The 26,481-nt window shown below is 46.9% G+C and overlaps 4 non-coding genes and 3 pseudogenes across 4 annotated transcripts; all 7 read right to left on the reverse strand.

The window, feature by feature from the left end:
* Positions 1–277: 277 nt before the first annotated feature.
* Positions 278–347, reverse strand: LOC142654701 (U2 spliceosomal RNA; annotated as a pseudogene).
* A 1,666-nt stretch (positions 348–2,013) lies between these two features.
* LOC142653541 (U2 spliceosomal RNA) lies at positions 2,014–2,204 on the reverse strand. The gene has a single exon (XR_012848469.1). It is a non-coding gene; the product is annotated as a U2 spliceosomal RNA (small nuclear RNA).
* Positions 2,205–3,706: 1,502 nt separating this feature from the next.
* On the reverse strand, positions 3,707–3,899 carry LOC142654100 (U2 spliceosomal RNA). Its single transcript, XR_012848873.1, has one exon. It is a non-coding gene; the product is annotated as a U2 spliceosomal RNA (small nuclear RNA).
* Positions 3,900–10,177: 6,278 nt separating this feature from the next.
* Positions 10,178–10,369, reverse strand: LOC142653964 (U2 spliceosomal RNA). Its single transcript, XR_012848799.1, has one exon. It is a non-coding gene; the product is annotated as a U2 spliceosomal RNA (small nuclear RNA).
* A 7,043-nt stretch (positions 10,370–17,412) lies between these two features.
* LOC142653878 (U2 spliceosomal RNA) lies at positions 17,413–17,599 on the reverse strand. Its single transcript, XR_012848729.1, has one exon. It is a non-coding gene; the product is annotated as a U2 spliceosomal RNA (small nuclear RNA).
* A 5,542-nt stretch (positions 17,600–23,141) lies between these two features.
* Positions 23,142–23,243, reverse strand: LOC142654517 (U2 spliceosomal RNA; annotated as a pseudogene).
* A 1,342-nt stretch (positions 23,244–24,585) lies between these two features.
* Positions 24,586–24,756, reverse strand: LOC142653993 (U2 spliceosomal RNA; annotated as a pseudogene).
* Positions 24,757–26,481: the final 1,725 nt, after the last annotated feature.

Consider the following 26,481-nt stretch of genomic DNA (forward strand, 5'->3'; position numbering starts at 1 on the left):
GCTTAGAAGTGTGAAAGAAGAGTGCGTGCAAGTGTGCCTTCACTCAGTGGGATCCCACCCCCAGTGAGTTAGGGCACCCCAGGGTCACCAGCCCTGGGGCACATAGCAACTCGGGCTTTCAAACTACCCGACCTCCTGACCTCGATCCGGCGGTCGCCCGGTCACCTACAAATGGTACCTTTAAACCAAATGCGTACACCAGAGCGATGACCGTTGTGGTTCCCTGCCCTCACCTCGGCGTTCTGTCATCCCCCTACGATGGCCCACGTACCACCGGCAGGGATGATTACTAACCTCAGCTTGAGCAGGTACTACACTTGATCTTAGCCAAAAGGCCGAGAAGCGATAACCCGAATGGGCCGGGCGTTGACCGAGCCTGCCTAATACTGCTGTTCACCCCTTGCAGCGATTGATTCAGCCTACTCCTAGGCAATTCCATGGGGCCCTGCAGGCTCACACACATTTACAGCTACTAAGCGGGAGGTGAATAAAGGCCGGAGAGGAAGCTACACAGGATTTGCTTCTTTTGCTTGCACCACAATGCAGTGCTGAAAGAGGAGGAATCTACATAAAAACGCCTTCCTGGCAACGCCCAAATGCCCTGCTGCCATGCAGATAAACACTGGCAGCGGCAGCAAGTGCATGCCCACAGCCACCCCTTGTTCCTTCACACCTTGTATCAGCTTTAATCCAGTCCAGTCCGGTGCTGCCTGCTGAGCAGCACTGACCAACACTGCCTGGGCCCAGGCTTTTATCTATCTCTGAGGCAGGCCCCATTATGATGTCAGAAAGCTGGCTCTGGAATCCTGAGGGCTCCACTATGACACGTGCAAAGTTCCGTCTGAACTTTATATAAGACGGTGCGGCTCAGTCAGTCACTCAGTGTTGCCTGAGAGGGCAACACTGCAACAGCCGGCCGCCAGGCTGTCTTTTTTTTGCACAGCTAGTTGCCTCCAGGAGGCCACAAGAGGGAGACAAGGGACTGCAAAATGGAAAATAGGCATCCACCAACTTTACAGACAACTTGTTCTCCTTGCTCCTACAACCTCCATCCTTGCACAGTTTGTTATTTTATTCTTCTAGGTAACATAGTAACAAATCCAAATTGCTGCTCTCTTTGTAGGCAAGCAAGGGTTTGTTGCAACTGCAATTCTTACTTCTTCTTGGAAATGTTGGGACGGCAGTACATTCCATCACATCCATCTAGTGTACACAGGTAGGTCCATTGTGGCGGGTAGGCGGCTGGCTGCTTTAATGGCTGTTTGCTGTTCCCCTACTCCACTCCACTCCACTAGTTGACTGTGTTGCTGCATCAATCAGTGGCTGGCTCAGGTGCAGCTCTTTAACTTACCTAGGAGGGAGGGCGGAGAGAAGACAAGGAAGGTGAATGAGCTGTTCCAATGTGAAATGCCGGAAACACAGAAGACACACACACACACACACACACACACACACACACACACACACACACACACACACACACACACACACACACACACACACACACACACACACACACACACACACACACACACACACACACACACACACACACACACACACACACACACACACACACACACACACACACACACACACACACACACACACACACACACACACACACACACACACACACACACACACACACACACACACACACACACACACACACACACACACACACACACACACACACACACACACACACACACACACACACACACACACACACACACACACACACACACACACACACACACACACACACACACACACACACACACACACACACACACACACACACACACACACACACACACACCAAGAGGTGGCAATGTATTAATTAATTGCATTTAATAAATGAGCTCATTATCACACATGACTGTACAAATGCATTGTCCAACAGGTGTTGAAATAATGGGATTAAAAGGGGAGATCCCATCAGAAAGACAAAAACAATAGCAAACACAAATAGCACTTTTGGAATCTGATTTTAGTCAACACATAAGGGAAGGGTGCACCGGTCCTGGAAATACTGCAATACCAGGTCAATGCGTGGAGTGGACAGAGCAAGCTCTATTTCCATCTCCCTGTTCTAAAAATCCATTTAATATATGGTCCCCAGATAGGGGACGTATCAGATATTAAACTGATAAGAACAGATACTACACTTGATCTTAGCCAAAAGGCCGAGAAGCGATAACCCGAATGGGCCGGCCGTTGACCGAGCCTGTCCCATACTGCTGTTCACCCCTTGCAGCGATTGATTCAGCCTACTCCTAGGCAATTCCATGGGGCCCTGCAGGCTCACACACATTTACAGCTACTAAGCGGGAGGGAGGTGAATAAAGGCCGGAGAGGAAGCCAGACAGGATTTGCTTCTTTTGCTTGCACCACAATGCAGTGCTGAAAGAGGAGGAATCTACATAAAAACGCCTTCCTGGCAACGCCCAAATGCCCTGCTGCCATGCAGATAAACACTGGCAGCGGCAGCAAGTGCATGCCCACAGCCACCCCTTGTTCCTTCACACCTTGTATCAGCTTTAATCCAGTCCAGTCCGGTGCTGCCTGCTGAGCAGCACTGACCAACACTGCCTGGGCCCAGGCTTTTATCTATCTCTGAGGCAGGCCCCATTATGATGTCAGAAAGCTGGCTCTGGAATCCTGAGGGCTCCACTATGACACGTGCAAAGTTCCGTCTGAACTTTATATAAGACGGTGCGGCTCAGTCAGTCACTCAGTGTTGCCTGAGAGGGCAACACTGCAACAGCCGGCCGCCAGGCTGTCTTTTTTTTGCACAGCTAGTTGCCTCCAGGAGGCCACAAGAGGGAGACAAGGGACTGCAAAATGGAAAATAGGCATCCACCAACTTTACAGACAACTTGTTCTCCTTGCTCCTACAACCTCCATCCTTGCACAGTTTGTTATTTTATTCTTCTAGGTAACATAGTAACAAATCCAAATTGCTGCTCTCTTTGTAGGCAAGCAAGGGTTTGTTGCAACTGCAATTCTTACTTCTTCTTGGAAATGTTGGGACGGCAGTACATTCCATCACATCCATCTAGTGTACACAGGTAGGTCCATTGTGGCGGGTAGGCGGCTGGCTGCTTTAATGGCTGTTTGCTGTTCCCCTACTCCACTCCACTCCACTAGTTGACTGTGTTGCTGCATCAATCAGTGGCTGGCTCAGGTGCAGCTCTTTAACTTACCTAGGAGGGAGGGCGGAGAGAAGACAAGGAAGGTGAATGAGCTGTTCCAATGTGAAATGCCGGAAACACAGAAGACACACACACACACACACACACACACACACACACACACACACACACACACACACACACACACACACACACACACACACACACACACACACACACACACACACACACACACACACACACACACACACACACACACACACACACACACACACACACACACACACACACACACACACACACACACACACACACACACACACACACACACACACACACACACACACACACACACAACAAGAGGTGGCAATGTATTAATTAATTGCATTTAATAAATGAGCTCATTATCACACATGACTGTACAAATGCATTGTCCAACAGGTGTTGAAATAATGGGATTAAAAGGGGAGATCCCATCAGAAAGACAAAAACAATAGCAAACACAAATAGCACTTTTGGAATCTGATTTTAGTCAACACATAAGGGAAGGGTGCACCGGTCCTGGAAATACTGCAATACCAGGTCAATGCGTGGAGTGGACAGAGCAAGCTCTATTTCCATCTCCCTGTTCTAAAAATCCATTTAATATATGGTCCCCAGATAGGGGACGTATCAGATATTAAACTGATAAGAACAGATTTTTTTTTTTTTTTTTTTTTTTTTTTTTTTTAAAACCATTTCAGTTAGTTATAAGCAACTTATAATGTTTCTCAAAACTTGAAAATCAAATCCACGTTGCTTCAAACTTATCATCATTCTGGTTTGTTCTTTATTTTTTCTTCAATTTACATAAACAATCACAAAAAAAAACAGAACAATATTACCTACATCGTATCAGGAATTTCCATTTTTTGAACTTCCATATCCCCTCTGAATCTAGGCCACCACCACGCTGTCTATCCCACAAATACATGACGTAAAGTCTAGACAAAATCATCCTAATACACTCATTTACAGGCACTAATTTCCTTTTAAACACTAACAAGTTTCTCACATCCCACAAACTTTCCATCACACATGCCATAATTAACCACATAATTCTATCTTTCATACGACTACTTGCACCCATTCCAAACATTGCTACTTTCCAATTAACAAATTTTACCCCCGCTAGTTCTTTACACAAACCACCCACCCCTTTCCATACTTCATACGAATAGTCACAATCCCACAACATATGTCTCACACTCTCACTTGCTCCACATCCATTCCTCGGGCAAACCTCAGACCTAATAAGATCCCTTCTTTTCTGCACTTGCCTAACAGGTAGGATATTATGCAGCGACATCCATACAATATCACGCTGTCTGTTTGACATACCACTCACCTTCAATTTACTCCATACACTCTGCACTTCATTAGACCTCAAACCTGCAATTTCACATGGAATTTCATTCGCACGTATTCTCTTCATCACCGCATTCTTATTTTTAAACTCACTCATTGGCACAGCAAGCAAGTCATTTTTCCTCACAAAAACCTCAATCCTCATATACCACACTGGACACTTGAAAGCCACAGGCACACTTGCATCTCTCTTTACCCAATTCAGACCATACAACATCCAACCAGCCAAGTATCTAATCATGAAACCAGTCTTATTATTCCTCTGCACTAACACAGACACCACTTTGATATAATTCAAAGCCAAAAATACCTCAACATTTGGAAAATCCAAACCACCATTCACACACATCTTATACACATACTCTCTCTTCAATTTTTCCATTCTACTCCCCCAAAAAAATGTAAAAATCATCTTTTCCGTCTTCTTAATTTTGTGAGTAGCAAAAGGGAAAACAACTGCACAAAAAAGTAAAATTGGTAACACAACAGATTTAACTATCAAAATTTTTCCCGTCAGTGTCAAACTTCTCAGTCTCCAAAAGTTCAGTTTTCGTTCTATTCTCATACCACATTCATCCCAACTTTCATTCCCTCTCAAATCCTCATTAAATTGCACACCCAATATTTTAATAGCACCCATCTCACAATTAACCCCATCCATTCTCACACTCCTATCACCAAAACACTTAAAGCTACATTTACCCCAATTCACTTTAAACGCAGACGCACTACAAAACAACCTCAACAACAATCTCGCTCTATTTATCTCCGCCTCTCTTTCACTAACAATCACCACATCGTCCATATAACCCAATACTTTCAGAAACTTACCATTACTCCCAGGAATTAATAACCCCCTCATAAATTTTTCCCTTCTAACCATACACAACAACACTTCAATCACACTAATGAACAGGACAGGGGACATAGGACAACCCTGCCTGACACCTGACCTTATCCCCACTTTTCCACTCAGAAACCCATTTACGAGAAACTCACTTGTTACGTTCCCATACAAACCTTTCACTGCATACACAAACTTTCTCGGAAAACCCATTTTACACAGCACACTAAACATAAACTCATGCGACACCCTATCAAATGCCTTTTCAAAATCCACAGATAGGACCATACATTTCTGCTTTCTATCCATACAGTCCCCAATCATATCCCTTAGTAACAACAAATTATCAGTCATACTTCTACCAGGCACTGCACACACTTGATCTTCATTCACCACTTCAGCAACAACCTCACGCATCCTATTGGCCAATACTTTACTAAAACACTTATAGTCAGAATCCAACAAAGTAATTGGCCTCCAATTTGCCAAATTTTTCTTCTCACCTTTTTTATATATCAGCACAACCACACCTTCTTTCATAGATTCGCTCAGCACACCATGCTTCCACATATACTGACATACCTCAAGCAAATCCCCACCAATTATATCCCACATCCTCACATATAATTCAATTGGGATCCCATCCTTCCCAGGTGTTTTATTTTTACTTGCACTCATCACCACATTTCTCACTTCATCCATGGTAATATCACCACACAGAGACTCACGATCTTCCTCTCCAAGTTTATTTTCCAACCCATTCAAAACCTCATTCATCAAATCCTTATCATACCACTTCTCTCCATACAACTGGGTATAAAAACCTTCAACTTCACTCATCACATCCTTTCCAGAAACACACTCACCCCTATCATTCAATAATTCATCCATATCATCCTTTTTACCACATATTTTTTTGAAAAAAAATCTTGTACATTTTTCATCTTTGTCTAAGTTTTCAACTTTTGATCTATATATAATTTTTTTCCCTTTTTCCTCTAATAAAAGCCTACTTTCATTCCTTGCGTCCCTCATCAAATCACTGACATCCACACCAAGCTCGCCAAGTTTTCTCAACCATTCTATTCTAACATTCAACTCATTATATTGGTTTCTTAGCATAGCTGCTTTTTTATAGCCCCATTTTTTAAAGAATCTTTTACATTCATTCTTCATCCAATCCCACCACTCCAACACATTCCCAAAAGATTCCTGCCGCGATTTCCATCCTTTATACGCATATATAAAAGCCTTCACAATTCTTTCATCCTCTAATAAACTTACATTTAACTTCCATACCCCTGCACCACGCACTAAACGAACATCCCCTTCAAAAGTTGCACACATACACACATGGTCAGAAAAGGTCACATCGCGCTGCCGCAAACTCATGCACCCCACATTTTTTGAGAAAAGCACCCGATCTATCCTTGATGTTACCCCTCCTCTATCAGACCTATAAGTGTCGGGTGGTGGCTTTCCCAAATGAACCTCAGCAGCATCTATAAAAGAAAAATCTTTGATTAATTGGTACAACTTTTTACCAGATACATCCATTTTTTCCCCTTCCGTCACACAGTTAAAGTCCCCAACCCAAATCGTAGGAATTCTCCCTGGCAAAAAAAAGGACAACTTCTCTAGGAGCTCTAACCTCTCTTCTTTTTTTGTTGCTCCATATATATTAATTACCCTTACCCTCCACCCTCTGACATTTATCTCTGCCAAAATACACCTCCCCACTTCCACCACAATATAACTTTCTAATTTTAAATTCCTATTCCCTAGCAATATTCCTACCCCATCATTTTTATTTATAGAAGAACCAGACCATATACATTGGCCATATGGCCATTCCTGTTCTGGCACAGGTTCCCTAATACCGCATTCTTGCAAACAATATACATCAGCTCCTAAATTTTTTAAAAAATCCAGAACTGCAGCCCTCCTGGGCTTAGATTGAATCAGTCGTACATTTAAGGATACGACATCAAATGTAGGTTTGGATGCCATATTTTAATTTTCATAGCCAGATAACCGCAGGTTGTCCATTTGCACTTCAGCCTTTGCCTTCTGGAGGCTGGCAACCTAATGTGAAGAAACTGGTCCCTTGATCTTCTAGAAAAGGCTCATCAAACGAAATCACTGATGAGGGGTATTCCTCCTCCCTTCCAGGGGTTACAGGGGGTGACGCGGCCAGCCTGGCTCTCTTAGCCCCCATATCCAGAATTTCGTCTGCAGGTCGGGTGCCTACAGTGGTAAAATCCCCTTGACCTCCAACTCCTTCCAGAAACACTTCATCCAGACTCCAAGAAACAGGAGGAGTCACGGGGACGTCGCCCTCAATTTCTCCCTCACCCTGTAGCCCAGTCTGGGCATCGGATGGGTGAGGAAGATCCTCCTCGACCGGGGCTACCTCCATGCCTGCCCCTTCCTCCACACGTACTTCTACTGGAGATGTGCTTAAAGAAGCCAGATAGTCAGCGGGTACCTCCTCGCCCAACCGTCCAGTTCTCGCTATCATCTCAGCCACTTGGCTCCTGGCTGCCTCTGCATATGACTTCTTCCGCAGAGGGCAGTCTTTGAATGTATGCCCTTCCACCTCGCAGAGATTACAAACAATGCGGTTGACACATTCTTTTGCTTTGTGACCCTCCTGGTTACATCTGGAACACTTCCCTGAATTTTGACATCCTTCCCTTGTGTGGCCAAAAACTTTACAATTCCTGCAGAAGGGAGGACACCTGGGAAAAAACAGATATCCCCTGTCTCTTCCAATGGAGAAGTTCGATGGAGGGAAATGGAAGCCTCCTGGTTCCTCAATATCTTGCCGAAACCGGACCCGAAATTTGTATTTCCCATTCCAGATCATTTCAGTGTTCAAGATTTTATTCTCAAACTTAACATATGCACAATGTCTAGACAGGAATGCCGTGATATCTTGCAAAGGTACATGTGCATTGTAGAGAAAAACAACCAGGAAGACTTCTCCTTCATCATACAGCAGGATAAAAGTAAGTCCTCCAAGCTCAGGATTGTTCACATTTTGCATCAAATTGTAATGGAAAGTATGGCAGGCAGGTAAATCCGTCAATATCAAGGTAAAATGACCAACCTTATGCTCCTGAAGACAAAGGATTTTCTTCCGCTCCACTTTCAGAATTCCAAACAAGATGTTGTTCACCAGGTGTCGTAGGTCCAGGGTCTTCTCTGATCCAACATCAACTTCGATCCGAATGCCGTACTTGACCCGGGTTTCCCCGGCCTTAGCGTGACGTACAATAACGCCCATGTCGATCGCCTTCCTGCCACTGGCTGTCTCCCTATAGCAACAAGCAGCTTAAGCCCCAAAGGGCGATGCTGCAGGGCCGAGAGTTCAGCACTGGACGCCTCTGGTTAGCCACTTGAGCTTAGCCAAAAGGCCGAGAAGCGATAACCCGAATGGGCCGGCCGTTGACCGAGCCTGTCCCATACTGCTGTTCACCCCTTGCAGCGATTGATTCAGCCTACTCCTAGGCAATTCCATGGGGCCCTGCAGGCTCACACACATTTACAGCTACTAAGCGGGAGGGAGGTGAATAAAGGCCGGAGAGGAAGCCAGACAGGATTTGCTTCTTTTGCTTGCACCACAATGCAGTGCTGAAAGAGGAGGAATCTACATAAAAACGCCTTCCTGGCAACGCCCAAATGCCCTGCTGCCATGCAGATAAACACTGGCAGCGGCAGCAAGTGCATGCCCACAGCCACCCCTTGTTCCTTCACACCTTGTATCAGCTTTAATCCAGTCCAGTCCGGTGCTGCCTGCTGAGCAGCACTGACCAACACTGCCTGGGCCCAGGCTTTTATCTATCTCTGAGGCAGGCCCCATTATGATGTCAGAAAGCTGGCTCTGGAATCCTGAGGGCTCCACTATGACACGTGCAAAGTTCCGTCTGAACTTTATATAAGACGGTGCGGCTCAGTCAGTCACTCAGTGTTGCCTGAGAGGGCAACACTGCAACAGCCGGCCGCCAGGCTGTCTTTTTTTTGCACAGCTAGTTGCCTCCAGGAGGCCACAAGAGGGAGACAAGGGACTGCAAAATGGAAAATAGGCATCCACCAACTTTACAGACAACTTGTTCTCCTTGCTCCTACAACCTCCATCCTTGCACAGTTTGTTATTTTATTCTTCTAGGTAACATAGTAACAAATCCAAATTGCTGCTCTCTTTGTAGGCAAGCAAGGGTTTGTTGCAACTGCAATTCTTACTTCTTCTTGGAAATGTTGGGACGGCAGTACATTCCATCACATCCATCTAGTGTACACAGGTAGGTCCATTGTGGCGGGTAGGCGGCTGGCTGCTTTAATGGCTGTTTGCTGTTCCCCTACTCCACTCCACTCCACTAGTTGACTGTGTTGCTGCATCAATCAGTGGCTGGCTCAGGTGCAGCTCTTTAACTTACCTAGGAGGGAGGGCGGAGAGAAGACAAGGAAGGTGAATGAGCTGTTCCAATGTGAAATGCCGGAAACACAGAAACACAGAAGACACACACACACACACACACACACACACACACACACACACACACACACACACACAACAAGAGGTGGCAATGTATTAATTAATTGCATTTAATAAATGAGCTCATTATCACACATGACTGTACAAATGCATTGTCCAACAGGTGTTGAAATAATGGGATTAAAAGGGGAGATCCCATCAGAAAGACAAAAACAATAGCAAACACAAATAGCACTTTTGGAATCTGATTTTAGTCAACACATAAGGGAAGGGTGCACCGGTCCTGGAAATACTGCAATACCAGGTCAATGCGTGGAGTGGACAGAGCAAGCTCTATTTCCATCTCCCTGTTCTAAAAATCCATTTAATATATGGTCCCCAGATAGGGGACGTATCAGATATTAAACTGATAAGAACAGATAAGGTTTCAACAAAGTTTTTTATTGGCAAAAATAATATATTTTACAGACTTTTTTTTAAAATTGAAACCACAAGATAAAATCAACAGCATAATACATGAATATTCATACATTTAAATGAATACAAAAGTAATAATAATAAGACCATTAATACAGATGTTATAATAAAAGTACAGAACAATAGCAGGATAAAATTTATACAGGGCATAAAAGACATAAAAGAATAAAACCATTTTTATTTACAATGTTATGGTATTCCACATTTGCAAACACCACATGGATGTTGCTTCTTTTACCCCTAGCTGCTTTTTGTCCCTAAGATAATAAATATACATTTCACTTAGGGCATATTTCACACAATTTTTAACGTCAATAAAATCATGTTTAAAAAGCAGAATGTTCCTAACCTTCCAAATGGCATTCTTAAAACAGTTTAAAATGATCCAACAGACCATTTGCTGTTTAAAACTTGGGCAGTTAAAAAGACCATAAAACACGTATTCAAATTTAAGATCTTTAAGACCGCAGGCCCATTTCAGCAATGGGCCTACCTTCCTCCAAACCTCCTGTGCATATGGGCAGTTCCAAAACAGGTGCATTATCGTCTCGTCGTCACCACACCTGTCTCTCGGGCACTTGGCTCTCGCCACCAGTCCTCGCCTATGCTGGAATTCACGAGTAGGGAGGCACTGGTGAACGATTGCCCAGGCAAGGTCCTTGTGCACATTTGCCATAAATTTCCCGAAAACGTTCCGCCACACCACCTTGGACCTTGCCTGTGAGAAATTTGAAACTGCCAGTGTATCCTCCTGCCGCCTACAGGAGAGTGACACTTTTTTCTGGTCCCCCAATATGTCAGGCTCCAATTCTTGGAGACCTAGGAGCCTGACAGTTTTTTCGAGCACCGCATATTGTTTTGGGGGACACAGAAGCACAGGAGAATTCAAAGGGACACGAAACCATCGTTTAAAAATCATGCCCGTAGCGTACTTTAAAAAGTAGCTAAAAATACCATCAGAATTATACATTTTAAAACAGAAGCAAAAGTATTTAATGTAAAAGAAGTTAAAAAGGTTAGGAACATCTCTCCCGCCATTGTCCTTACATCTGTACATAAAATCACGTTTTAGTTTTTCCATTTTGGAACCCCATAAAAACATAAAACAGATCCTGGTCACTTTTTTAATATATAAAATTGTTGGAGGGAAAACCATAGCTACATAAAGCATTATGGGTAATAAAACAGATTTAATTATTAAAACTTTTCCCTCCATGGTGAGATTTCTCAAATTCCACATTAAAACCTTTTTTTCCATTTTGGCAATTACTGAATCCCAATTGGGTCTCCCATCGTTTTCTTGATTAAAAACAATTCCTAAAATTTTTATCTGATCCTGCTGCATGTTAACTCCTGGTGTCACAGAGGAATCCCATACACCAGTATAAAAACAGTCACACTTATCAACGTTTAATTTAAAACCAGAGGCTTCACAAAAAAAGCCGGTGTTCCTCAATGCCCGTCTCATAGAAGCGGCGTCTGGGCATAGGACGGTGGCGTCATCCATATAGCCTAGGATTTTTACCTGGTTCCCCCTTCCTCCAGGTATGGGCACGCCTCTGATGACTTTATCATCTCTTATTAGGGTGAACAGAGGTTCTATGGCACAAATAAAAAGGAGCGGAGACAACGGGCACCCCTGTTTCACCCCTGATAAAAGAGGAACACCTTTAGTTAAAAATCCGTTGATAGAAATTTGGCTAAAACAGGATCGATATAAAAGCTTAATACGTGTTAAAATAATTTCAGGAACAGCCATCTTTTTAAGAACCATAAAAAGATATTCATGGGAGACCCGGTCAAAAGCCTTCTCGAAATCTAAGGATAAAATAGCAAGGCTTTGACCCCTTTCTTTAAAATACCAAATGATGTCACGTAAAATATTCAGGGACTCAGTAATTGACCTCCCAGGTACCCCACATACCTGGTTTGGATGGATTAATTTATGAATAAAAGGTTTAAAACGGATTGTTATTAGTTTAGCTAAAATTTTACAATCAACGTTTAAAAGAGTAATAGGGCGCCAGTTTTTTAACTGGTCCCTCTCACCTTTTTTAAAAATTAAGGACACAATCCCCCTCCTCCAGGAAGGGGGCAGCTCTTCAGTAATAAAAACTTCCTTATACAATAAAAACATGTCATTCTTTAAAATTTCCCAAAAAGCATGATAAAATTCGATGGGCAGACCATCTTCCCCAGGAGCTTTCCCATTAGAAAAACTTTTAAAAGCAAATAAAAGTTCCTCCAAGGTAATATTACGGGATAAAACTTCCTGGTCTAAAATATCTAGCTTGGCATCAAGGGAATTAAGAACATGTTCTAAAAAGGAAGGATCAATATTTTTCTTGTTAAAAAGAGATTGGTAGAAATTAAAAGCAGAATTTAAAATGCCGACCATAGTGGTTTCTCCTTCAAGGTTTAAAATGACATCTCGTTTATCCATTACCTTTTTGAAGAAGAACCGGGAACACTTCTCGCCATCCTCGAGGTGCTTTACATGTGAATTAAAAATTATTTGTTTCCCTTTCTCTTCTATGGCATATTTTATTTCAGCTTTAAGATTTAAGATATCATCATCAACATCCATACCAATCTCCTTCAATTTAAAAAGTACATGTAAACGTTTATTAAGAACATAAAACCATTGTTTTTTCTCTTTTGCTTTCTTCTTACCTGCTCGAATAAAAAAAGCTCTGATTTTGGGTTTAATGCCCTCCCACCAGTGTAGCATAGGCTGACTGGGCGCTCTATGGGACTGCCAACACTGGTAGGTCCGCACAAACTCCTCTTTAATGATGGGGTCCTCCAGGAGTGTGGTGTTTAGTCTCCAGGGACCCCTACAAGCTTTTTGCTCTCCCTCTAGCTCCAGGTGCACTGAAAGGAGCTTGTGATCAGATAAAATATTTGTTAAAAGCAAACATTTTTTGGGAATAAAACTATTAGAAGTGAAAATAAAATCAATTCTGGAGCTCACTCTTCCATTGGACCAGGTGGGGCCTGGGTCCGCAGGCAAGAGTTCCCTCCAGCAATCTTTCAATTTAAAATCACCAATAAAATTCTTGAGCAGGTAAGAAGTACGGTCAATTTTTCGATTAAAATCCCCACCCTGGCGGTGTTCTCCATCTCGCACACAGTTAAAATCACCACCCACCAGCAGGGGGGTAGACCCAACACAAAACAATGGTAAAATCTCTAATAGTTCTGCCCTCTCCTGTTTGGTAGGAGGGGCATAAACGTTTAAAACACGAATTAAAGTTCCATTAAAAAGCAAATGTATTAAAATAGCTCTGCCGGGCATGATTTCAGTCACTGTTTGGATGGAGATAAAACGACCTCGGCAGAGCAATCCAACCCCCGCAGAGCGACAGTCATTTCCACCAGACCAGACTGAGGGGCCTAGTTTCCAGTCCATCTTTAAATCTTGATATTCCAAGTCATTAGGGATTCCACATTCTTGAAGCAGGCAAAGGTCAAAGTCCACAGTCTCTAAAAATGAAAATAAAGCAGTCCTGCGGACAGGGCTCTTTAGGGACCTCACATTTAGTGAGGCGACTTTGATAGGAACCAACATAGTCTTAGTTGAGGTCAGGGTCCGAACCAGAAGAGTCGTACTCGGAGATCAGCTGCGAGTCTGGACCCCCTTTTTGAGGGGTCAATAAATCTTGGATGTTGGTAGGGTCAGAGCCAGATACGTGGGCGGCTCCAACCCCCACACTGCTCTCATCCGAACTCCGATAGGCAGCTTTCCTCCGAACTCCGGACTCCTCTTCCTCTCGCTGTCTCTTTGCAGAATGGCTCCTATCCATCTCCTCGAAGTCGCTCTCACCCATCTCTGGCCCCTGGCTGAAGATATCGCTGATGTCCTTCCTGGGCAGCTGCACAGGGGCCTGTGAGGTCCCATCGCTCTTGGCAACCTTTGCCTGCTTACGGGGAGCCTTCATCGCAAGCCCCTCCACAACCGCAGTGGAGGAACTTTGCTCCGACCCCCCCGTTGACCGGAAATGGTCAAAACGAGGCTCCAATCCAGCATATTTTAGGGTTTTCTTAATGGAGCCCTCGTCTGACACAGAGTGTCTCCGCTCCATGCCCACACTCTTGGGACAGGCGTCAGGTCCTACTGCAGAACCTACGGAGCCACGACGCCTGTCGCTAACCACTGCCTCAACAGGGTCCACTGCAGGCGGAGCAGAGGACCTGTTTGCAGAGGTGCCGGTCAACTTATGTCCAGCAGAGTCAGAATTCCTCCTGCTCTGCCTGGACCCGGTGGAATCCCTATGGCCGTCCCTCGAGGCTGACATCGGTGGGCCCCCCGATGGAGCTGTGAAGGACTTTGGCCTGGACCCCTCAGTCGTCAATGCTCGTTTTGGGGCATTACCAGCGGCGTCTGCACATGTTGCAAACTGCCGCTCTGGCCCTGGTCTGGGTGGCCCAGATTTCGCTCTGCGGGGGCAATCTTTAAAAGCATGCCCAGTCATGCCGCACAGATTGCACAACACCTCGGAACTGCATTTTGCCGCTACGTGTCCAACCTGGCCACACCTGTTACACTGCACCACGTGGGGCCGGTCACAATGTTCTCTGGTGTGGCCATATCTCAAGCAGTTCCGGCAGGCTATTGGCATCTGGGGGTAAAATAGGAATCCTCGATTCTTCCCAATGGCAAAGTTCTGGGGTGGGTGATGTAAGCCTCCAATGCCATTGGGATCCTGGCGGAACTTCACCCAATATTTTCTTTTGCCATTCCAGAAGCTCTGGGTGTTCAAGATTTTATGTGAGAAGCGGACCTCCCTGCAGTAACGACTGAGGAAGGTTTCAATGTCACACTCTGAGACAAATGGACTGAACATGCACATCACGAGCGGGACTTCTTCCTCCCCGTAGAGGAATAAAAAGTTCAGTCCATTTAGCCGCTCCTCACTCTGGTCCGCATCAGACAATCTTTTGTGCATGTTGTCGCAACATGCCGCGGCCGTAAAGGATACGGTGTACCGACCGCGGCTTTCCTGGTCGTTGAGACACAGGATGTCCGCCCGCTTGAGCCCCAGGAAGTCCAGCAGAATCACCTCCACAATGAAGCGAAGGTTCTTCCGCTGGCGATGGCCTTCTTCCACCTCGATGCGGACGGACTGGCGCAACCGGGTGTCCCCGGATGCAAATCCAAATGTATATGGCATTTTCAGTGCCTGGGGGCTAAGCCTGTCCCTTATAGCAGCAAGGGCTCAGATTCCACAATTAAGTGGAACCCTCCCCCAAGGCCAAGGATTAGGGTACCCCAGACACCTACGAAGCCCGATAAACGCCCTCGGAACGCTCTTAGAAAAACGCCTCAAGGCCGGTTGACCTCTTGGGTAAGGCGCGATCGCAACTCGTTGTCCGGGGGCTAAGCCCACTCCCCAAATAGCAGCAAGGGGGTGAAGTCTCTCTGTGAAAAGAGACGATCCCCCAAGGCCAAGGAGCAGGGTACCCCGGACACCTCCCAACAAAACCAGATGCAGAAATACTACACCTGATCTTGCCAAAAGGCCGAGAAGCGATAACCCGAATGGGCCGGCCGTTGACCGAGCCTGTCCCATACTGCTGTTCACCCCTTGCAGCGATTGATTCAGCCTACTCCTAGGCAATTCCATGGGGCCCTGCAGGCTCACACACATTTACAGCTACTAAGCGGGAGGGAGGTGAATAAAGGCCGGAGAGGAAGCCAGACAGGATTTGCTTCTTTTGCTTGCACCACAATGCAGTGCTGAAAGAGGAGGAATCTACATAAAAACGCCTTCCTGGCAACGCCCAAATGCCCTGCTGCCATGCAGATAAACACTGGCAGCGGCAGCAAGTGCATGCCCACAGCCACCCCTTGTTCCTTCACACCTTGTATCAGCTTTAATCCAGTCCAGTCCGGTGCTGCCTGCTGAGCAGCACTGACCAACACTGCCTGGGCCCAGGCTTTTATCTATCTCTGAGGCAGGCCCCATTATGATGTCAGAAAGCTGGCTCTGGAATCCTGAGGGCTCCACTATGACACGTGCAAAGTTCCGTCTGAACTTTATATAAGACGGTGCGGCTCAGTCAGTCACTCAGTGTTGCCTGAGAGGGCAACACTGCAACAGCCGGCCGCCAGGCTGTCTTTTTTTTGCACAGCTAGTTGCCTCCAGGAGGCCACAAGAGGGAGACAAGGGACTGCAAAATGGAAAATAGGCATCCACCAACTTTACAGACAACTTGTTCTCCTTGCTCCTACAACCTCCATCCTTGCACAGTTTGTTATTTTATTCTTCTAGGTAACATAGTAACAAATCCAAATTGCTGCTCTCTTTGTAGGCAAGCAAGGGTTTGTTGCAACTGCAATTCTTACTTCTTCTTGGAAATGTTGGGACGGCAGTACATTCCATCACATCCATCTAGTGTACACAGGTAGGTCCATTGTGGCGGGTAGGCGGCTGGCTGCTTTAATGGCTGTTTGCTGTTCCCCTACTCCACTCCACTCCACTAGTTGACTGTGTTGCTGCATCAATCAGTGGCTGGCTCAGGTGCAGCTCTTTAACTTACCTAGGAGGGAGGGCGGAGAGAAGACAAGGAAGGTGAATGAGCTGTTCCAATGTGAAATGCCGGAAACACAGAAACACAGAAGACACACACACACACACACACACACACACACACACACACACACACACACACACACACACACACACACACACACACACACACACACACACACACACACACACACACACACACACACACACACACACACACACACACACACACACACACACACACACACACACACACACACACACACACACACACACACACACACACACACACACACACACACAACAAGAGGTGGCAATGTATTAATTAATTGCATTTAATAAATGAGCTCATTATCACACATGACTGTACAAATGCATTGTCCAACAGGTGTTGAAATAATGGGATTAAAAGGGGAGATCCCATCAGAAAGACAAAAACAATAGCAAACACAAATAGCACTTTTGGAATCTGATTTTAGTCAACACATAAGGGAAGGGTGCACCGGTCCTGGAAATACTGCAATACCAGGTCAATGCGTGGAGTGGACAGAGCAAGCTCTATTTCCATCTCCCTGTTCTAAAAATCCATTTAATATATGGTCCCCAGATAGGGGACGTATCAGATATTAAACTGATAAGAACAGATTTTTGATTGAAAATTGCTTTATTGACAATCAATCGTCATCATACAAACATTACTGCGACGCAGCGCAAGCCATGAAGCAGCAAATAATAAATAATAACAGTCGTCAAACATAACATGACAGTATAATACACAGTACAGGCTAGCCTATGCTATACATTACACCACATGCTACACTAACATTCTTGCATTCACTAAAGCCAAACAACAAAGCATTACAGACAAGTGATGGGATAGGGGAGTGGGTAGGAGGGGATAGGGAAGGGGGAAATCACAGGCCCGAAGCTTTATTGAAAGACAACACACAAGAAGGGAGAGTGGGGGGAAGGGGGGTATCAGTCCTCTTCCTCATCGACGTCCGGGCTGTCCCAGGTGGAATAGTCTCTGAGCAGGCTGTGGATCAGCCTGCGGCAGTCCTGGACGGACACACTCTCTCTCCGCAAAATCAGACGGTTCCTGGCAAACCATATAGCGTCCTTAAAGCAGTTCATAAGGCGCCAGGCTTCCTGGATTGCTCCATCCGTGGTATTCCCAGGAAATAGTCCATAAAGTACCGAGCGGTACGACAGTCTGTTCCTGGGTACTGAGTCCTTGAGTTCATGTTCCAAGGCTTTCAACAGACCCTGTGCAAAGGGGCACTGCCAGAAAATGTGCAAAGATGTTTCCTCCGTGAAGGGGCACCTGGGGCAGTACCGGGTCTTGCACAGGTTGCGGGCATGCATGAATGACCTAAGAGGCAGTCCTCCCTGGATGGCCATCCATGAAATGTCCTTGTGCCCGTTGGTCAACCTGCCAGATGACACGTTAGTCCAAACAGTCTCCAACGTGTCGGCATGAAGCCCTGGAACAGACTCCAGTGAGTCCTTTGCTCTGATGTGCTTGTGGATCGTCTTAGGTTTCCACAAGTCGGGCTTAAGACCCTCCAGTTGATGCTCCCTCACAAACCGGACGACATCTCCGTAGAACCAGGGAGCGTGCCAGTTGTAAGGGAAGGAGCTGTCCCACTTGTCCCAGCCAAAACCTCGCCAGAGGGGAAGGAGGAAGTAGCGGGACATGGCCTTGCCCGCAGAGCCGTTTGCTGTCCTCAGAGTCCTACGAACACAGTCACATGCAAAAGCGATCCGCAGCAGAGTGGGAATGTCGGGTATACCCTTCCCACCTTTGCGGGGCTCCTTGTACATAACAGTCCGCTTTACTCTGTCCATTTTCGAGCCCCAGATGAAGCGAAACACAGTCCTGGTAATGGCCCTCGAGACGGTGGCAAGAGGGGGCCATGCCTGTGCAGTGTATTGTAGCACAGGCAAGACTTCGTTACGCAGGACCATTGCTTTGCCCTCAATAGTGAGTTGTCTGAGGCTCCACAGTCCGATCCTTTGGTTGACTTTGGCCAAGCGTTCTTCCCACGACTTTAGGGCTGCACCTTCCTTACCGAACCAGACTCCCAGAATTTTGATGAAGTCCGGCTTGATAGTAAACGGGAAGGAGGCAGGAGAAGGCAGGTACCACTTTCCGAAGAGCATGGCTTCCGACTTCCCGCAGTTGACTTTTGCCCCTGAAGCGCGTCCGAACTCCTCGCAGGTCTGGACGAGTGCAGTCACCGAACTCTGGTCAGCGCAGAAGACGGTCACGTCGTCCATGTACAGCGAGCATTTGACCTCGAAGTGTCCTGGACCTGGTGCGGTGATCCCTCTGATCTCTCCATTCTGCCGGATAGCCTCTGCGAAGAGCTCTATAACACAAACAAAAAGGAGAGGTGAAAGAGGACAGCCTTGTCTAACCCCCGACGATACAGGAAAGGGGTCAGTCTTCCAGCCGTTCACCAGCACCGAGCTGTAAATGTCGCAATACATCAGGTTAACATACAAACAGAACAACCTGCCAAGCCGCAGCCTACGCAGAGCCTTACCCATGAATTCGTGAGAGACCCGGTCAAAAGCCTTCTCCTGATCCAGACTGACCAGGGCCGCGTGTGTACGGCGGCTTTGCATGTAATGCACCGTGTCCCTCACCAGGGCAAGACTGTCGGCCACCCTACGGCCAGGAATGCCGCAGGTTTGGTCCGATCCGATGATCTGTCCGATGACAACCTTCAGTCTGTTGGCCAATACTTTGGCGAGGATCTTGTAGTCCACGTTCAGGAGAGAGATGGGACGCCAGTTTTTCAGGTCACATCTCTCCCCCTTCCGCTTATACAAGATCGTGATCATGCCTTCTCTCAAGGACGGTGGCATTCTACCCTCCACCACCATCTCCTCATAGAGCTCCAGCAGGTCCGGACAGATCAAGTCCCCCAGCGCTACATAGAGCTCTGCTGGGAGACCATCACTGCCCGGGGTCCTGCCGGGTCTGAAGGATTTAGCGGCAGAGAGCAGTTCCTCCACCGTCAGGGGTACATCCATAGCCTCCGTACCTGCAGGATCAAAGTGATTAGTGATACCTGACAGGAATTTATCGGCGGCTTCGGGGTCAGTGGTTTTCCGGGAGTAGAGGCTTCGGTAGTAGTCTGTGACGACTCCCATCACCTCCTTCTTCCCAGAATGCATGTTTCCGGTCTCATCTCGGAGTTCCTTCAGGGGCGTGTGGCCGGCATGGAGTTTCCTGAAAAAGAACGAGTTACATTTCTCACCCTTCTCCAGGTTCTCCACCTTGGAACGAAAGACAATTCGCTTGGATTCCTCCTCAAAGTGCCTTTTCAGGCCCTTTTTGGCTTCCTCCAGCTCCTTCCTGACGTCCCAGCCGCATTGAAGGAGGTCTTGCAGGGATCGCAGCTGACGCTGCATCTCTCTGAAGTCTCTCTTCCTCTCACACGCCTGTTGACGACTTTTTGCCTGAAAGAAACAACGAAATTCAACTTTAACATATTCCCACCAGTTACAGGTTTTGTCAAAGAAAACTTTATCATTCCTCCAAACAATATAGGCGTCTCTAAGTTCCGCCAGTACCTCCTCTCTTTCCAGCAGGGCACAATTCAGCTTCCAGGAGCCAGGGCCGGGAGGAAAACCGTGGCCGATGGCACCCTGGAAGAGAATGGCCCTGTGGTCAGAGAAGAAGCAGGGGACCATGGAGTGCCCATGCTGCTTGACTGCCCGGGAGGTGAACACAAAGTCAATCCGAGAACGAAGTGAGCCATCGGGTCGGCTCCATGAATAGTTCACAGAGCCGATCCCCATGGAGCCCACAACGTCCTGCAAGGATGCTTCGGTTACCATCTCGATAAGCAGTTTGGAACTGACATCCAGCTTGATTGAAGTGCCGGAACTTCGTCCATCCTCTTCGATGGGGCAGTTGAAGTCCCCGGCCATCACCACTGCCCTAGTGGTGGCGAGCTGGGTCCGCAGGGTCTGGAATAGTTCCAGGCGCTCAGCCTTCATAGGGGGAGCGTACACGTTGATGAGCCTAATCGGCTCTCCCGCCCAGGAACCGTCTACGACCAACAAGCGGCCGCAGACGAGCTCCTGGACAGAGTCAACAGTAAATACGCTTCCCCTAATCAGGATGGCAACCCCTGCAGACTTACAGTCGCCCCCACCAGACCAGTAGGACGGGCCATGGGTCCACTGCCTGGCCAGATGATGGTATGACCTGGAAGAGGGGAGAGTACATTCCTGCAGCATAAATACATCACTCGACTGCTTGGAAAGAAAAGTTAGCACCATCTGACATCTAGTCCTATCTCTAACACTCCTCACATTGAGGCTAAAGATGTTAAGTTTAGCAGCCATGGGGGAGAATAAAGAAGGTTAGTGCAAACGATACACCTTAGTTACCAGTCCGGTCGGGCGGATCCTCCTCTCTGGAGCCTGGCGGGTCCGGAAGATCCAGCAGGCCCTCTGACAAAAATTGTTCCAGGATTGTAGCCACCTGGATGTCTGTTGTGAAGTCGATGACCTCAGGTTCAGACACGAGTTCCTCCACCATCTGCTCCATTTCCTCCTGCTGCGCAAGGGAATCTTCGCAGATTTCCACGACTTGTCGCTTTGAGGACTCAGCAGCTGGGCTGTCCCTCACCTTTCTCTTCCTCTGGATGGCACCTGAGGAGACAAGAGGGGGAAAATCCTCCAGGGAGAGGACTCCAGCAGCTGGAGGGGAAGATGTTAGTGCTGCTGGAGCTGGGGAGAAGGGAGGCTGGGTTGGGAGAGGTGCAGGTGACAGGACCACTGAGATGGGTGGGTAGGAGAAGGTGAGAGCCTCAGTGGGGGTGACAGGGGTTGGGGACGGGGGGGTGGGGAGGGCCGGGCGAGGGAGGGTGGGAAGGGTAGGGCGAGGGAGGGCCGGGAGAGGGGGGGGAGGGACTGTCGTCTTCTTACCATCCTTCTTTTTCCCGGTCTTCTGTGCCGCTGGAGCTCTGGCTGGGGCGGGGTTCCCTCTGGCTGGAGCTTTTGCTGCTACAGTTGCCCAGGATCGATCCCTCTTCGGGCAGTCCTTGTAAGAGTGGGCTGCTTGTCCGCAGAGGTTGCACATTGTCCGTTTCGGGCAGTCTTTGGTCTCGTGTCCTGTTACCCGGCAGTTCTTGCAGGCGTCCTCCTTGCAGTCCTTCACCGAATGACCCTTCTTGCTGCATCTCCTGCAGATCTGCGGCATGTCCGGGTAATAGATGAGGCCGTAGGAGTTGCCCAGCGAGAATGACTGGGGCAGGTGCTGGAGGCCGTCTTCCGCGCTCGAATCCTTGTTCAGTCGGACGATTACCGACCACTTGCCAGTCCAGAAGCCGAGTCCGTTCAGGATGTGGGTGGGTTCCCTCACCACTGTGCAGAACCGCTTCAGGAGCGTGGTGATGTCTTTGCCGGGGGTGTGTGGGTTCCGCATTGAGACCGTCACCCGCCTTTCCTCTCTTTGGACAGGGCAGTTGCCCACAAAGCGAGAGAAAGGGGATTCAGGCCTCGCCGCTTTCACCATCTCCCAGTACCTTCTGCAGATGTTGATCGAAGCGAAGGTCACGAAGAACATCCCGGTCATGAAGGCCTGGATGCTGATGGTCTCCGGCTTAGCGAAGCCCTGGTCCAGGAGCATCTTCTGGCAGAACACTTCTTCCGTCATGTCCGGCACTCTCCCGTCCACCTCCTTCAGCTTCAGGGCCACCGTCTGCTTCATCCAGGGCTCCAGGGTTGGAGCAGCCTGGTTCGGCTTCCTGGTGGCCTGTTCGCCTGAGGAGGCTTCAGGAGGAGATGTCCTGGCCTGGGCCGGCTCACCTGGTCCATCAGCCTTCTTCTTCTGGGTGGCAGGGTTGCTGGTTGAGGCCATGGCTTCTTCCAGCTGTTCCTGTCGCTTGGGGAGGATCTTCGATAGCTCTTTCCCGAAGGGGGCGGAGCTATGCAAATCTTCTCCTTGCTGGCCGAGGTTCTTCCACAAAATTTCTTCCGCAGCGGTTCCTCGTCGAGCTTCTTCTTCTGCGGCCGAGCTTCTTCGAAGATCCCCTTCAGCAGCGGCTCTTCTCCGAAGTTCTCCTTCTTCTTCCCGGCAGCGATCTCCCGGAGCTTCTTCCCCGATGGCGGCTTCTCCCTTCTGGATCGTCGTCTTCGCTGGTTCTTCTCCGCAGTTCGTCGCCGGCTTCGTCTGGAACGCTCTTGGATCGCTAAGCTAGTGTTTATAGCCCCCAGTGGTTCTCCGAGCTATCTATCCTTACAAGGACTGATAAGAACAGATACTACACTTGATCTTAGCCAAAAGGCCGAGAAGCGATAACCCGAATGGGCCGGCCGTTGACCGAGCCTGTCCCATACTGCTGTTCACCCCTTGCAGCGATTGATTCAGCCTACTCCTAGGCAATTCCATGGGGCCCTGCAGGCTCACACACATTTACAGCTACTAAGCGGGAGGGAGGTGAATAAAGGCCGGAGAGGAAGCCAGACAGGATTTGCTTCTTTTGCTTGCACCACAATGCAGTGCTGAAAGAGGAGGAATCTACATAAAAACGCCTTCCTGGCAACGCCCAAATGCCCTGCTGCCATGCAGATAAACACTGGCAGCGGCAGCAAGTGCATGCCCACAGCCACCCCTTGTTCCTTCACACCTTGTATCAGCTTTAATCCAGTCCAGTCCGGTGCTGCCTGCTGAGCAGCACTGACCAACACTGCCTGGGCCCAGGCTTTTATCTATCTCTGAGGCAGGCCCCATTATGATGTCAGAAAGCTGGCTCTGGAATCCTGAGGGCTCCACTATGACACGTGCAAAGTTCCGTCTGAACTTTATATAAGACGGTGCGGCTCAGTCAGTCACTCAGTGTTGCCTGAGAGGGCAACACTGCAACAGCCGGCCGCCAGGCTGTCTTTTTTTTGCACAGCTAGTTGCCTCCAGGAGGCCACAAGAGGGAGACAAGGGACTGCAAAATGGAAAATAGGCATCCACCAACTTTACAGACAACTTGTTCTCCTTGCTCCTACAACCTCCATCCTTGCACAGTTTGTTATTTTATTCTTCTAGGTAACATAGTAACAAATCCAAATTGCTGCTCTCTTTGTAGGCAAGCAAGGGTTTGTTGCAACTGCAATTCTTACTTCTTCTTGGAAATGTTGGGACGGCAGTACATTCCATCACATCCATCTAGTGTACACAGGTAGGTCCATTGTGGCGGGTAGGCGGCTGGCTGCTTTAATGGCTGTTTGCTGTTCCCCTACTCCACTCCACTCCACTAGTTGACTGTGTTGCTGCATCAATCAGTGGCTGGCTCAGGTGCAGCTCTTTAACTTACCTAGGAGGGAGGGCGGAGAGAAGACAAGGAAGGTGAATGAGCTGTTCCAATGTGAAATGCCGGAAACACAGAAACACAGAAGACACACACACACACACACACACACACACACACACACACACACACACACACACACACACACACAACAAGAGGTGGCAATGTATTAATTAATTGCATTTAATAAATGAGCTCATTATCACACATGACTGTACAAATGCATTGTCCAACAGGTGTTGAAATAATGGGATTAAAAGGGGAGATCCCATCAGAAAGACAAAAACAATAGCAAACACAAATAGCACTTTTGGAATCTGATTTTAGTCAACACATAAGGGAAGGGTGCACCGGTCCTGGAAATACTGCAATACCAGGTCAATGCGTGGAGTGGACAGAGCAAGCTCTATTTCCATCTCCCTGTTCTAAAAATCCATTTAATATATGGTCCCCAGATAGGGGACGTATCAGATATTAAACTGATAAGAACAGATAAGGTTTCAACAAAGATTTTATTGATTCACAAGTTCGTCATACAATAAAATACAATATGTACATTAATATAAAACTGTTTTCCATAATTGTACATTCCAAGCACTATTTGCATCTCTTGTACCATAGTTTTTCCTGTCCCTTAAAAAATATATGTACATTTCACTAAAAGCAAGTTTAATACATTCGTCCACAGAAATAAAATCACGTTTAAAAAGTAAAATATTTCTGACTTTCCAAATGGCGTTTTTAAGACAATTTATCATACTCCAACAAACCATGTACTGTTTAAAAGTTGGGCAATTAAATAGTCCGTAAATTATATATTCGTATGTTAGATCTTTTAATCCACAAGTCCATTTTAAAAGCACGCCGACTTTCCTCCAGACTTCTTGTGCGTAAGGACAGTTCCAAAATAAATGTAGCACAGATTCATCATTCACACAAGAGTCTCTTGGGCATTTTGCCCTTGCCACCAGGCCTCTCCTGTGCTGAAAGTCTCTTGTTGGGAGGCACTGGTGGACCATCATCCAGGCAAGGTCTATATGTCCATTTGCGAGAAATTTCCCAAAGACGTTCCGCCATACTTGTCTAGACCTCGTCTGGGAATAGTTTGCCACAGGGATAACCTCCTCATTCCCCCTTAGAATTGCAGACAGTTTCCTCTGGTCCTTTAAAACGTCGCTTTCTTGGTCCTTTAAATGAAATGTTCGTATAGTCTTTTCTAAAATCACATAATGCTTTGGGGGGCATAAAAGAACAGGGGAATTCAACGGAGGCATACACCATTTTTTAAAAACCATACCGGCAGCGTACTTTAAAAAACAACTAAAAACGCCATTGGAATTAAAACATTTAAAACAGAAGCAGAAAAATTTTACATAAAAGAAAATATGCAAATTAGGGACATCTTTTCCACCATTCAACTTGCTTTTGTACATATGATCTCTTTTTAATCTTTCCATCTTTGAACCCCATAAAAACATAAATATAATTCTGGTTAGTTTTTTTATCAAAACATCCGATGGAGGGAAAACCATTCCCACATATAACATTAGCGGCAGTAAGATCATTTTTATTATTAGTACCTTGCCCTCCATCGTCAATTCTCTAAGGTTCCAGAAAGAGATCTTTTTTTCCATTTTGCATAAAATCTCATCCCAATTGTCAATCCCATCATTTGTTTCTTTGAAAATGATACCAAGAATTTTTATTTTATCTTGTTTTATGCTAATTTCCGGAGTCTGGGAGGCGTCCCAAGCTCCAACGCTCAGACATTCACTTTTTGCAACGTTTAATTTAAAACCTGAAGCCTGGCTAAAAAACTCTGTGCACCTTAAGGTTCTTTTGAGCGAAGCAGGGTCTGTACATGCTACTGTCACATCATCCATATAGCTCAACACTTTTACCTGGTTGCCACCTCCTCCAGGGATAGGAACCCCTCTGATGACTTTGTCCTTGCGTATCTGACACAATAGGGGCTCCATTGCACATATAAATAAAATCGGGGAGAGCGGACACCCCTGCTTCACTCCAGATTTTAAAACCACATTTTCGGTTAAAAACCCATTAATAGAAATTTGGCTAAAACAAGACTTATATAGAACCTTAATACGACTTAAAATCATCTCAGGGATTGACATTTTCTTTAAAACATTAAAAAGGTACAAATGTGAAACTCTGTCAAAAGCCTTCTCAAAATCTAGCGCTAGGAGGGCTAAACCTTGACTCCGGTCTCTTGAAT

The sequence above is a fragment of the Rhinoderma darwinii genome, chromosome 5, assembly GCF_050947455.1.
Source record: "Rhinoderma darwinii isolate aRhiDar2 chromosome 5, aRhiDar2.hap1, whole genome shotgun sequence".
In the NCBI taxonomy this organism is placed as follows: domain Eukaryota; kingdom Metazoa; phylum Chordata; class Amphibia; order Anura; family Rhinodermatidae; genus Rhinoderma; species Rhinoderma darwinii.